Raw genomic sequence first — 13140 nt, 5'->3', positions numbered from 1 at the left:
TGTTTACTTTTAAATGCTAAAATTTTTAAATATTAAAAATACTTGGTCCTGCTATTTGGGAGGTAAGAAATTCTTCATTGAATTAAGAATCTAATCTATGCTCCAATCCAGAAATTTCTGCTGAGGGTCTTATTTTGTGGAGCAAACAAAAGGCTGATACCCAGAGCATCAGTTTTTCTAAATGATCTCATTACAATGTAACCCTATGTCAGCACACTTCACAAGTCCCCTGGGTCATTAGTTCCAGGATTATTGTGTTTGTTGGTTATCTCTTCTCCTAATATTGTGGACAATGTCTGAAATATGGGGCTGGTATGATCTACTCAGTCCTCCTGCTAGCACTACTAACACAAGATTATTGGAAATGGAGTTTAGCTCATAGGAAAGGAAATACAAACTCCAACAACAGAAAGTAAATGGAAACTGAAATCCTTCATGTCACTTTATGCCCGTGGTTTAGATATATTTCTATGTATATCTAACTCTCAGTGTCTAAAGAGATGGCACAAATTTTGGTATTATGATGTCACTGATCTTAGAAAATTATACTCAGTTTAGCCCTAGCTATAGTAACTAACCTTCCCAGGTGTTTGCATACATTGCACTTGATTCTGTGTCTTTTGGGAAATTAAGATTTTTTTTTTTTTGCCATTTTATGGCTGTCATTAATGGAAAAGGTTTTTATCTTATTTTTTCCAGCTTTATTGAAATATAGTTAACATACAATCTTGTGTGAATTTAAGGTGTTCAACATGATGATTTGATACATGCATTTATTGCAAAGTGATTACCATAATAAGGTTAGTTCACACATCTATCACCTCACATAATTATCATTTGAGCGTGTGTGTGCTTAACATTTAAGATCTAATCTCTTAGCAACTTTCAGGTATATAATACGGTATTGTTAACTCTAGTCACCATAGTGCACACTAGATCCCCAGAACATATTCGCTTTACAACTAGAGGTTTATACCTTTTGGACAATATGTCTCCATCCCTTCCCATCCAGCCCCTGGCAACCACCATTCTATTCTGTTTCTATGAGTTCAATGTTTTTTGGATTTTACACATATATGAGATTATACAGTATTTGTCTTTTTCTGTCTGATTTATTTTACTTAGCATAATGCCCACGAGGTCCATCCATATTGTTACAAATGGCAAGATTTCCTTCTTTTTAGGGTGTGTGTGTGTGTGTGTGTGTGTGTGTATATATATATATATATATATATATATATATATGTATATATATATATATATAGGTGTGTGTATATATATATATATAGGTGTATATATATATATATATATATACCCATATATAAATATACCCATATATACCTATATATACCTATATATATATATATATATATATATATATATATATATATATACCTATATATATCTATCTATATACACACATATATATACCTATATACCTATATATATGTGTGTATATATATGTAGATATATATATCACATTTTCTTTATTCATTAATCCATTGATAAGCATTGATGAACACTTAGGTTCCATTTCTTGACTATTGTGACTAAGGTTGCAATGAATATGAGGGTGCAGATATCCTTGCAAGATAATGATTTAATTCCTTTCGATATATACCCAGAAGTGGGATTGCTGGATCATGTAGTAGGTCTATTTTTAATTTTTTGAGGAAACTTCATGGCTGTTTTCCATAATGGCTATACGAGTTTACATTCCCACCAACAGTGCACAAGAGTTCTCTTTTCACTACACTCTCACCAACACTTGTTATTTCTTATACTTTGGATGATAACCATTCTAACAGGTGTGAGGTAATATCTCATTGTGGTTTTGATTTGCATTTTCCTAATTATTAGTGGTGTTGATCATCTTTTCATGTACCTGTTGGCCATCTGTATGTCTTCTATTCAGGTCCTTTGCACATTTTTTAATTGGATTATTTGTTGTTGTTTTGTTGTTGCTGCTGTTGTTGTTGAGATGTATGAGTTCCCTATATATTTTGGATATTAACACCTTATCAGAGAGATGGCTTGCAAATATTTTCTCCTATTCCATAGGTTGCCTTTTCATTTTGTTGATTGTTTCTTTTGCTTATAGAAGCTTTTAATTAGATGTAACCCCACATATTTCTTTTTTATTTTGTTGTTTGTGCTTTTGGTGTCATAACCAAAAAACTGTTTTCAAGACCAATGTCAAGAAGATTTTCCTTGTGTTTTCTTCTAGGAGTTTTATGGTTTCAGATCTTATATTCAAATCTTCAGTCCATTTCAAGATAAATTTTTAAGTGATGTAAGATAGGGGTCCAATTTTATTCTTTTGGATATGAATATCCAAACACACCAAAACTAATTATTGAAGAGACTCTCTTTTACTCAACAAATCTTCTTGGCTCTCTTGTCAAATATTTGTTGACCATATACAGTGGGTTTATTACTGGGCTCTCAATTCTGTTCCATTGACCTATGTGTCTGTTTTTATGCCAGTACCATATTGTCTTGATCACTGTATCTTTGTAATAATAGCTTAAAATTAGGAAGTCTGATGCCTCTAGCTTCCTTTTTTTTTTTTTTTCCTTCAGGATTGATTTGGTTTCAAGGTCTTTTATGGTTTCATACAAATTTTAGAATTTTTCTCTATGTTTATAAAAACTGCCATAAGAATCTTGGTAGAGATTGCATTAAATCTACAAATGTCTTTGAACAGTATGGACATTTTAACAATATTAACTCATTTGATACTTGAGTATAGGATATCTATTTATTTGTGTCTTCTTTAATTTCTTTTATCAAAGTCTTATAGTATTCAGTATACAGATATTTCACTTCCTTGGTTAAATTTATTCTTAATTATTTTATTGTTTTTATTGTATATTTTATTTATTATCTCTTTTTCAGATATTTCACTGTTTAGTGTATGGAAATGCAACTAATTTCTGTATGTTGGTTTGTATCCTGAAACTTTACTAAATTTATTAGTTCTAACAATTTTTTTGGTGGAGTCTTTAGAATTTTCTATATATAAGATCATGTCATCTGTAAACAGAGATGGTTTTTCTTTTTCCATTTTGATTTGTATTCCTTTTACCTGTTTTTTTTTTTTTTCTTGACTAATTGCTCTGGCCAGAGATTCCAGTATTATACTGAATAAAAGTAGTGAGAGTGTGCACCCTTGCATTGTTCCTGAAATGAGAGAAAAAGCTTTCAACTTTTACCACTGAGTATGATGTTAACTGTGAAATTTTCATATATAGCTTTTATTATGTTGAGGTATGTTCCTTCTACAACCAATTTGTTGAGAGTTTTATCATGAAAGAATGTTGAATTTTGTCAAATATTTTTTTGAATCTATTCAGATGATCATATGATTTATATCTTTCGTTTATTAATGGGGTATATTCATATTATATACAATATTTCATATTATATATAATATTTCATATTGCATAAACATTTCATATTGTATATAATATTTCTTGTGTATAATATTTCATATTATATAATATTTAATAACACGTATAATATTGCATATTATGTTTAATATTTCATATTGTTATCTCTTTCTGTGAGAGCTACAGAGAAATCAGGAGGAAAGCAAAGGGCCACTGGCCCTGGGGACTGGTGTGAGGACATGTGTAGGATGCGGTGTCCAGTAAGATCTATGTAAGAGTGACAGTGTCTGTCTAGAGTCTGTAGCTCAGGGGAGTTAGAAGGACCTGATAGAGAAAATTCAGAAGACATCCAACTAAATACGGTTTTTAAACCATGGGATTAAATGAGAACAGAACACAGGGTAGGTAAAGAGCGGATGAGAAAATCTGTGAGAATCTAGCTTTGGGCAAACTAGTCTGTCTGTGAAAACATGCATCTACATTGTCTCCTCTTATTTTGTGGTCGCTGTTGTTTGCATATCTAAGGAGGTATACAACTGAAATATAACTGAATAACTTATGTCTTATGTCTCCATATATATAATATTTCGTAGTATGTATAGTATTTCATAGTATGCATATTTCATATTATAAATATTTCTTATTACATATAATACTTATTATTATATATAATATTTCATATTGTATATAATATTTCTTATTACATATAATACTTATTATTATATATAATATTTCATAGTATGTATAATATTTCATAGTATGCATATTTCATATTATAAATAATATTTCTTATTATATATAATACTTATTATTATAAATAATATTTCTTATTACATATAATACTTATTATTATATATAATTTTTCTTATTATATATAATATTTCTTATTACATATCATATTTCATATCCTGGCATTGGTTCAGGCCCTCTAGCACTGGGAACACATGCAGGTCATAGGATACAGAGAAGGGCTTGGAAGGCTTTCCATGAAGACTTGGGCTTTAATCTCATTGTTCTTTCTTTCTGTGAGAGCTACAGAGAAATCAGGAGGAAAGCCTGGGAATTGGCATGAGGACATGTCTAGGATGAGGTTTCCAGTAAGATCTAAGTAAGAGTGACAGTGTCTGTCTAGAGTCTGTAGCTCAGGGGAGTTAGAAGCATCTGGTAGAGAAAATTCAAAGACATCCAACTAAATACAGTTTTTAAACCTTGGGATTAATGAGAACAGAAGACAGGGTAGGTAAAGAGAGGACGAGAAAATGCGTGAGAATCTAGCTTTGGGCAAAACACCCTGTCTGAGAAAACATGCATCTACATTGTCTCCTCTTATTTTGTGGTCACTGTTGTTCGTATATCTAAGGAGGTATACAAATGAAACATAACTGAATAACTTATGTCTTTCGTCTTCATATTTCATATGATATAACATATTTCATTATGTATCATATTTCATGTGGTATATCATATTTCATATGGCATATATTTCATATGGTATTTTATATTTCATATGGCATTTCATATTTCATATGAGATTTCATCTGATATACCCTATTTCATCTGATGTATACTTTTTTCATATGATGTATCCTATTTCATAGGATATATCCTTTCTCACATATCATATTTCATATGCTATATCCTATTTCATATATTTCATATGATATATCCTCTTTCATATGATATATCATATTTCATACTATATTTCATATGATATATCATATTTCTTATGATATATTTCTTATGATATATCATATTTCTTATTATATGCAATATTTCATATTATATAATATTTCATATTATATGTAATGGTTCATATTATATATAATAGTTCATATTATACATAAAAGTTCATATTTTATATAATAGTTCATATTATACATAATAGCTCATATTGTACATAATAGTTCATATTATACATAATAGTTCATATTATATATAATAGTTGATATTATATATAATATATCACACTGATTGATTTACAGATGTTGTACATCTTTGAATCCCAGAGGTAAATCCCATTTGATCATGGTGTATGATCCTATTAAAGTACTGTTGAGTTCATTTGGTAGAATTTGGTTGGGAATTTTTGCATCTGTATTCAGTAGTGATATAACCTCTGGTTTTCTTTTCTTGTAGTTTCCTGATATGGCTTTGGTGTCTATGTTATGCTGCCTTAAGGGAAGGGTGACACAGGTAAAGTGAAACTGTTCCTCTTATTCTCTTCAATGCATCTAATCCTGAATTTGTTTTTTCTCCAAGAGTGTGCTGAAACTCCTTTGCGGGACTCCTGAACTTCTACAAAGACTTGTTTGTTTGTTTGTTTGTTTAATGGTGTTTGTGTAAGTAAGTATTCTCTGAGGGAAAAATGATAGAAAACTCTTATTCTCCAAGGTTGATGATCTCACTTTCCATTATTGGAGGAGATTTAAGCAAAGGCCTGATAAACTTTGAAAAGCAACTGATTAACCACAGGGGAAAAAGTATGTTACCAGAGTTTGAGCGATTAATGGAATTTTTGACTTGGAGTCCAAGATGAACATTAGCCTCAGTACTGATGTTTACTTCAGAGGCATATGAAGATAGCATTTTTGCTTATTTAAAATAAAGTGGATTATGTTTATATTTTCATCAAGTATAAATTTACCACCATTTCAAAATGAGTAAAAGAGCTTTATGACTGATTGGCTTTGGTTCTCTTGGAGTCTTTTGCGTATTGGTAATGGTTACATTTCTATACACTGATAGTGATAGAACTCATAATACTATTACTAATAAACATAGGTGAACTTATTGAATGTTGACTACGTGCCATGTAGTCTTGTAAGAACTTTTTGAGATTTTTCTCAGCCCAGACTCCTGAGCGAAAACCAAACCTGTATAACTAACTGCCTACTGGACATCTTCCCTTGAGTATTTTGAAGGCATCTTATCATCTTCAACCTCAAGCTTTCCATTATTCTGTGTTTTCTAGATTAGTAAACTGCATCTTTGTCCACTCAACCCCTTAGTCTTAGTGCTGAACATCATATTTGGCCTGTTGTTCATCCTTTTCATTCTGATTGATGAAGAATCAAGTCCTCTACAGAAGTCAATTTTAGCATTGCAAAGGGCCAACCATTCTTTATCTACATGGCTGTCACCTAGCTTATACCTTACCTGTTCCACTGCAAGACGCTCTTAATGGATCTCCTTACATCCACCCTTGTTGCCTTTGAACTGTGCTTCTGTCTGCAGTCAAAAGCATAGTTTAAAGTGCCAATATGCTCATGTCACTTCCTTATGAAACACTGTTCTGTAGAAAAAAACATTTACCTTTCCATTCTGCTTCATCTGCTGTCTCCACTCTCCATTCCTCATCATTTCTCAATATTCAGGTCTTAGTTTAGAAAACACTTCTTCAGAAGGATTTCCTTGATTCCTTACAATCATTTTGGTACATCTATTATAAATTGACAATCCATTTTACTTTTGTTTTAACACCTCACAATTGTATGTATACTATCTTCTCCACAAGACATAGAACACATAAAGGCAGGAAATACAGTCATGCTCACCATAATATTTAGATTGTCTAGCATAATGCAAGCACTCTGTAAATATTTTTAGAATTAATGAATAAATCCTACTTGGGTTCTCCAGTTCCAAGCCTCGGCTCTTTACACTACCCCAGTCTGCTTTTAGATACATTTCTATTTAATTTTCATATCATGAAATTTAAATATTTGCCACAGGGCTCCAATAGGAATACTCAATATATTCAATACAGACATTTACACTTTGGTTTCTATTTTAGGCACTAGCTCAGGTTTTCATAGTAATAAATTTCTCAGGCTTTTTTTTTTTTTTTTTTCTTTCTTTCTTTCTTTCTTTCTTTCTTTCTTTCTTTCTTTCTTTCTTTTGAAATCTTTAGTAAAAAGATCAGAAAGGAATGGATGCTTTTGAGAGAAAGTGATTAAAGCACATTTCAAATAGTGCTGGATTATCCTAAGGCAAATTAAAAATGTGCTTCAGGCAAGAGATTTTGAATATTGACATTTCTTGAGAAGAAAAAAAGTAATCCTGATGAAAAAAGTCAGAAATTTGTTAAAGTTCCTAAAACTATTCTTTATCATTGATTTTACTTTTAATTATACAAGAGGGCCCATAATATCAGGATCACTGACAGCCTTAACAGGATTCAATTTTGAATATTAGTATTGAAGAAAAATGTTTGATTTTCAACATTCTCTAAACCAAGGATCTTTCCCTTTTTGTAATAATAAATGAGGAGTAGTATCCTATCTCAGATACTCTGGTAGGTATTTTACATGTGTTCTCACTAATTCATGTGATCACGAAAGTTAGGCATTATCCTCCTAGTTTTATAGATGGGAGAAGTGAGAGTTAGAACAGTCAGGCCACAGTAAGCTCCTCAGCCTGTGCTCTTTCTGGCAGGTCACACTGGTTCACTGTGTGTGACAGGGGATAGGACTTCTTCCTAATCATATGCATCCTAGTAAGACAATTCCAATGCTGACTATGCAGTAGGATTGCATATAATGCTCCAATCTGCTTAAATTGGCTACTGTGCAAAACTGATGTGAAGCCCTCGCAGCTCAATAGAAAATCTATATGTTCCTACAGGATGCCCACAGGGAAGCAGCAGATCTCTAATTTGGAACAATCAGCACAACAGGGAGTGTGGCAGGGCTGTTTTGAAGAAATATACAAGAGTTTCAGTCATCGTAGTTGACAGAAGAACTGAGATTTATAGTGGAAACTAAGCATTTTCTTTAGAATCAGTCATTGCATGGGTCTGGAGTCAGCAGCTAAATTTCTTTCATTCAGGGGCTGGTTATGTCACTAACTGGCTGAATGATGTTATTTAGACAGAGACTAGTGTTCAGCATTCATAAAGCTATGGATAACATTTGAATAATTGAAGTAGTTTCCATGGTAAAACCAGTGTGATCCAATGAAGTGACTGAATAAATCAAATTTACCTGAGAAAGTTTGGAAGTGCCTAAAATGAATTGAGGAAATGCTACAATTGTAATTTGTGGCAGGTGTTTTTTGAAAATGTGGTCTACCTTAACCTTTTAGAATTCTTTGGCTTCCTTCCCTGAGGCAGACCCTTGACATGATGTGGGTCAGGTCCAGCTCGTCTCCTTTAGTGGCGCTGGTATATTCTGGATGCCCAGAAGAATGATGGTCTTGAGCTAGAGCTGGTTACAGTGTCAAGGAGAACCCAATATGTATATATTTGTAGGGATTTCTGAATAAATGTATGAGAAAGGTGGTATGAAAAGTTAATAAATCATGTGGTCATTTAGTCAATGTGAAATGAATATCTAAAACCAATGAACCACCTTTACCACAAAGGTAGAGTAATAACATTTTCCCTTAGTTTTAATTTACTAGAAAATTTCCTTTCTCCTTTTTTTAAAAATTTTTCCTTATAATTCACCAGTCTAAGGGAGCATTTTCCTTTCTTTATTTTTTTAAATTTTTTTAATGTTTTATTTATTTTTGAGAAAGAGAGAGAAACAGAGCATAAGTGGGGGAGGGACAGAGAGAGAGGGAGACACAGAATCTGAAGCAGGCTCCACGTTCTGAGCTGTCAGCACAGAGCCCAAAGCAGGGCTCAAACTCATGAACTCTTGAGATCATGACCTGAGCGTAAGTGGGATGCTTAACTGACTGAGCCACTCAGGCACCCCTAGCACTTTCCTTTCTAAGCCAACCCCTGTTGCCTATTAGCCCCTCCCCAACCGTCTTAGTGCATTTTCATTCCCTGAGACATTGCTTGTCTGACTTTCTACTTGATGCTTCTTGCCTGTTCATGTGAATTTCAGTGAGTAATAGTGACTGTGCCTATTATAACAATTCAACATAGCTAGTTCTGTAGTTGCAAATGCACCAACTTTCTCGATAGCGTGAAACATGATGTTTAGAATAGAGTTCTAATAAGGCCAAGTGTTTTTATCCTAATTATAGGTTAATTAGTATCACTCAGAGAAATCATCCATTTTAAGGGTACTATTAGGGATAATAATCTCTGACCCCAGAGATTGGGCATACAAGGTAAAGCATATAAGGTCATTGCTTATAAGGTAAAGCAAAGGTTGCCCATGTCCCCTGATATCCAGTGTCCATTCTCTCCACAGAAAGAGTGAATAAACACTAAGGAAAAAGGCTAGTCAGCATTTCCCAGCTTCCACTGCAGCAAGCTATACTGTAGGGGTGGTAATGATAAGCTTGAAGAACCTGGGTACCTAAGCCTCAGAGCAGGAGAGCTCAACCCTGAACTGCCTATGTCCAAACTTCTCCTTGAGAAAGAGATTAACTCCTGTCTTGTTGAAGCCAATGTTATTCTGGGTCTCTGCTACTCAAGAGTAGCAGTAAAGGATTCGTTCAAATCCTAAGTGATTTTATTATAAGGAAAGAAAGCATGTGTTCCAAATTCAGTATATGTGCTGCTGAAGCCAGAACTATAAGGAAAAGAGTGTGAATGTCTCATTAAACTACAGTTGGTTTAATTTAGAAGTCATGTCTTCAGAATATTAGTCAAAATAATGAAAATACTTGGGCACAATACTTAATAAGTGAGCATTCAAGATTATAATTTTCATTAACAAATTAAATTTAACAAAAAATTTTTCAGTGTTGTCTATTAGAATAAGTGAGAATATATATACTCTATTTGATTAAGTACCAAGTGCATAATGATTGCTCAATAATAATTATATTTTCCTCCTTCTAATTAAAGTCAGTGGGTTTCCTTTAAAAAGTTCTTGCTATTTATTTTTATTGTAAATAAAGTATTTTATGTTTTATTATAAATATAAAATAAATTGCAAAATAGTATAATAGTGACTTGCCCTGACCTAAAAGCTGCCTCACTGTAAAAGCATTCAGATAATCTGGTTACACTCCTTTAGAATATTTTTTTCTAAACATACAGGTTGTTTTATTTAAAAGTAGCATTTTTTCCCCACTGTAGTACATAGGCAACAAAATTGGCTCTCCATGAACCATACCTCTTGCAAGCAATGCCCTCATGTAGTGATCATCCCCAACAACACTGACACCCAGCTTAGCCAGGTGATTTGCTTTGGTCAATGGGACATCAGCAAACATATGGCAAGCAGAAACTTGATATATATTTACACATTGGAACTTACCCTTTTAGAATGTTGCTGCCACCATGTGAAGATGCTAGGACTAGCTTCCTTAAGGATGAAAAATCACGTGGAGAGAAGGGTCCAATTGTCCCAGGTCTCCAGCTGAGCCTACCCCTCAATAACCCTCCAGTTGAAGAAAGCTGTCTATGTGAATCTGGGTGAGATACCAGAAGAACCAGAGTCATGAGAAATAATAAATCATTATTGTTATGCACAAGTAAAATCTGGGGTGATTTGTTACTCAGCTGTAGGTAACAGATACATTCACATATACAAACTTCTTTTAAGTGTAAGAAGTATATATGTATTTCATAAGAAGAGATAGATTATATGTTGATATCACCTTAGCAAAAAAACTTCCCTCATCTTTTATGTGTTCGACAGAAATTGTAGGAAACTACTAACTACTTGGACATTGTGTAAGCTCTGACCAAAGACTGACATTTTGGTTAGCTGCATTAGGAGGCTATCCATATAACAACACTTTTTTAAAATTTTAGAATAATGTATCATAATAACCTTTAAGTATTTTGTATTTAAATTTCAGAAACTTTAGTGGAAGTTAAACTCAGGATGGGAGACAGAAAGAGAGGAAGAGGGAGAGAGAGGATGAGAATGAGATTGTCATTCTGACTACATTTTTAAGAAGCAAATGACTGAGGAACCAATCATACAACATATTACACTATTTCCTTGTTTTCTAAGATATCCCTGTGTGCGTTTATTCCGTTAGTGAAAGATAGTGATTGTAAGCTACTAGATATGGAATTAATTTGCAAACTAGGCAGAATCATATTCCCATTTGCTTTTCTATCATGATGATCTGCTTTCTAGACCAATGTTTTCTAAATGTTATGTCTTGAAGTATTTTTAGGACATATAGAAACAAAATATAAATATCATTTATATTTAAGTAGTATTTGTTCCATAATTTCAAAATCCCTATTCCAGCTATAAACTAACTGTCCTTATCATTTGCAAAATAAATGAACTCACAGGGCACCTTGGTGGTTCAATTGGCTGAGTATCCAACTCTTGATTTGGGCTCACGTGATCCCAGGGTCGTGGGATTGAGCCCTATGTCAGACTCTACACTGAGTGTGGAGCCTGCTTGAGATTCTCTCTCTGTCTCTCTCTGTCTCTGTCTCTCTCTCTCTTTCTTCCCTTCCCTCTGCCCCTCTCCCCCTCTTGCATTTTCTGTCTTGCTCTCCCTCTCTCAAATAAAAACAAACAAAAAACAACAAATGAACTCACTATTAATTAATGACTTTCTTCTTGATTCAGGCTTATGATAACTCTGACACCTTTATAGTAAAATATATATTTCATTATAGTTTTGTTACTTTTATTATTCATTTTTTTATATTTATTCCAAGGATCTTTTGTCATATGCATAATGTGGTGGTTAAATGCTGAGTCTGAAAGCCAGAATACCTGAATTCTAGACCCAGAAGTAATGTTGCATAATCACATGACTTTTAAGCAAGTGATTTAACTTCTCTAATTAGCACTCACTTTAAAACATGGTTTAACAACATCTTCTCTCTTTTCTCCCAAAGATTTTTGAAAAACCAAGCAAGATTTTTGAAAAACCAAGTGAAGTTATTAACTGATATTAATAATAATTTATAATTTAGAAATAAAATATTTGAAATTATAACTGAAAGATCTGTCCTTAAAATCTTTGCAATAGTTCTTAAGTATATATGCACTATAAATTTTTTGACCCAGTACATTGAAGATAATTCTATGGACAGTGGACTAAGAAATAACCATCTCTCAATGTATTTGACAGAATAGTATTGAGGAGACACAAAAAACCTTTAAATCTAGAGAAATAAAAGCATGAGGAAATGACACATTATTATAAAAGATCCTGTGTCCGGCTTGGGGACTTTCCAAAGTCACAATAGAATTATTTTGACATTTTTTTTTTATTTAAAGTGTAGCTTAAACATGATGTGAACCTTATTTAAAGTGATATTTGATCTATTTTGCTGCATTTCCATTATAACTGACTTTTTTGCTAATATATCTTGGCTCTTAATAAGTAAAATGTTTATTATGTCCTCTGAACACTAAGTTTTTTTTGTACAGCAAAGACTGGAAAAAAAAAATATCCTAGACTCTACAGAACAAATATTACAGACAATGTTATTTGCATACCATCAATCTTATGTTTGACTTCAAAAACATTATTTGAATCATTTGCATGAAAACAAAATCTTTGCCTTTTAAAGAGTTTATCTCATCCTGTTGGTATTTATCTTATGCTGGATTATGACTTCAAGTGAGGGAAACACAGCAGGAACAGATGAACTCTTAAAAATAAAGACCCTGTTTTCATGCAAATACCTCTAATAATTAAAACAGAGAAACAGGAGAAGTACAATTCCTACACAAATTCTCTGACAAAATCCAATAGAGTTTTTCAAGAATGAAAAGGCTTTCATGTTTTGATTTAACATCCGAAGTCAGTGGAGTTTGCATATGTTACTTTGATCTTTAAAACCCTATGTGGTCTGGGTGCCAGTGACTTTCCATGAGGCCTCTTAGGTTTCCTGCAGTCCTCTTTCTCAAGAGGC

At 32.9% G+C, this 13140-nt stretch overlaps 1 long non-coding RNA gene across 2 annotated transcripts in view; it reads left to right on the top strand.

Annotated features, from left to right (window-relative positions):
• Positions 1-10730, top strand: part of LOC132691950 (uncharacterized) — a 68604-nt gene extending 57874 nt beyond the window's left edge. For both annotated transcript variants that reach the window (XR_009616102.3, XR_009616101.3), the window contains 2 exons: positions 5529-5585; positions 10564-10730. This is a non-coding gene — a long non-coding RNA (uncharacterized LOC132691950). The remainder of the gene's footprint in view (positions 1-5528; positions 5586-10563) is intronic.
• The last annotated feature ends 2410 nt before the right edge of the window (positions 10731-13140 follow it).

The sequence above is a fragment of the Panthera onca genome, chromosome B1 (genome assembly GCF_046562875.1).
Source record: "Panthera onca isolate mPanOnc1 chromosome B1, mPanOnc1 haplotype 2, whole genome shotgun sequence".
NCBI lineage: Eukaryota > Metazoa > Chordata > Mammalia > Carnivora > Felidae > Panthera > Panthera onca.
This window is presented reverse-complemented; position numbering and strand designations above follow the sequence as displayed.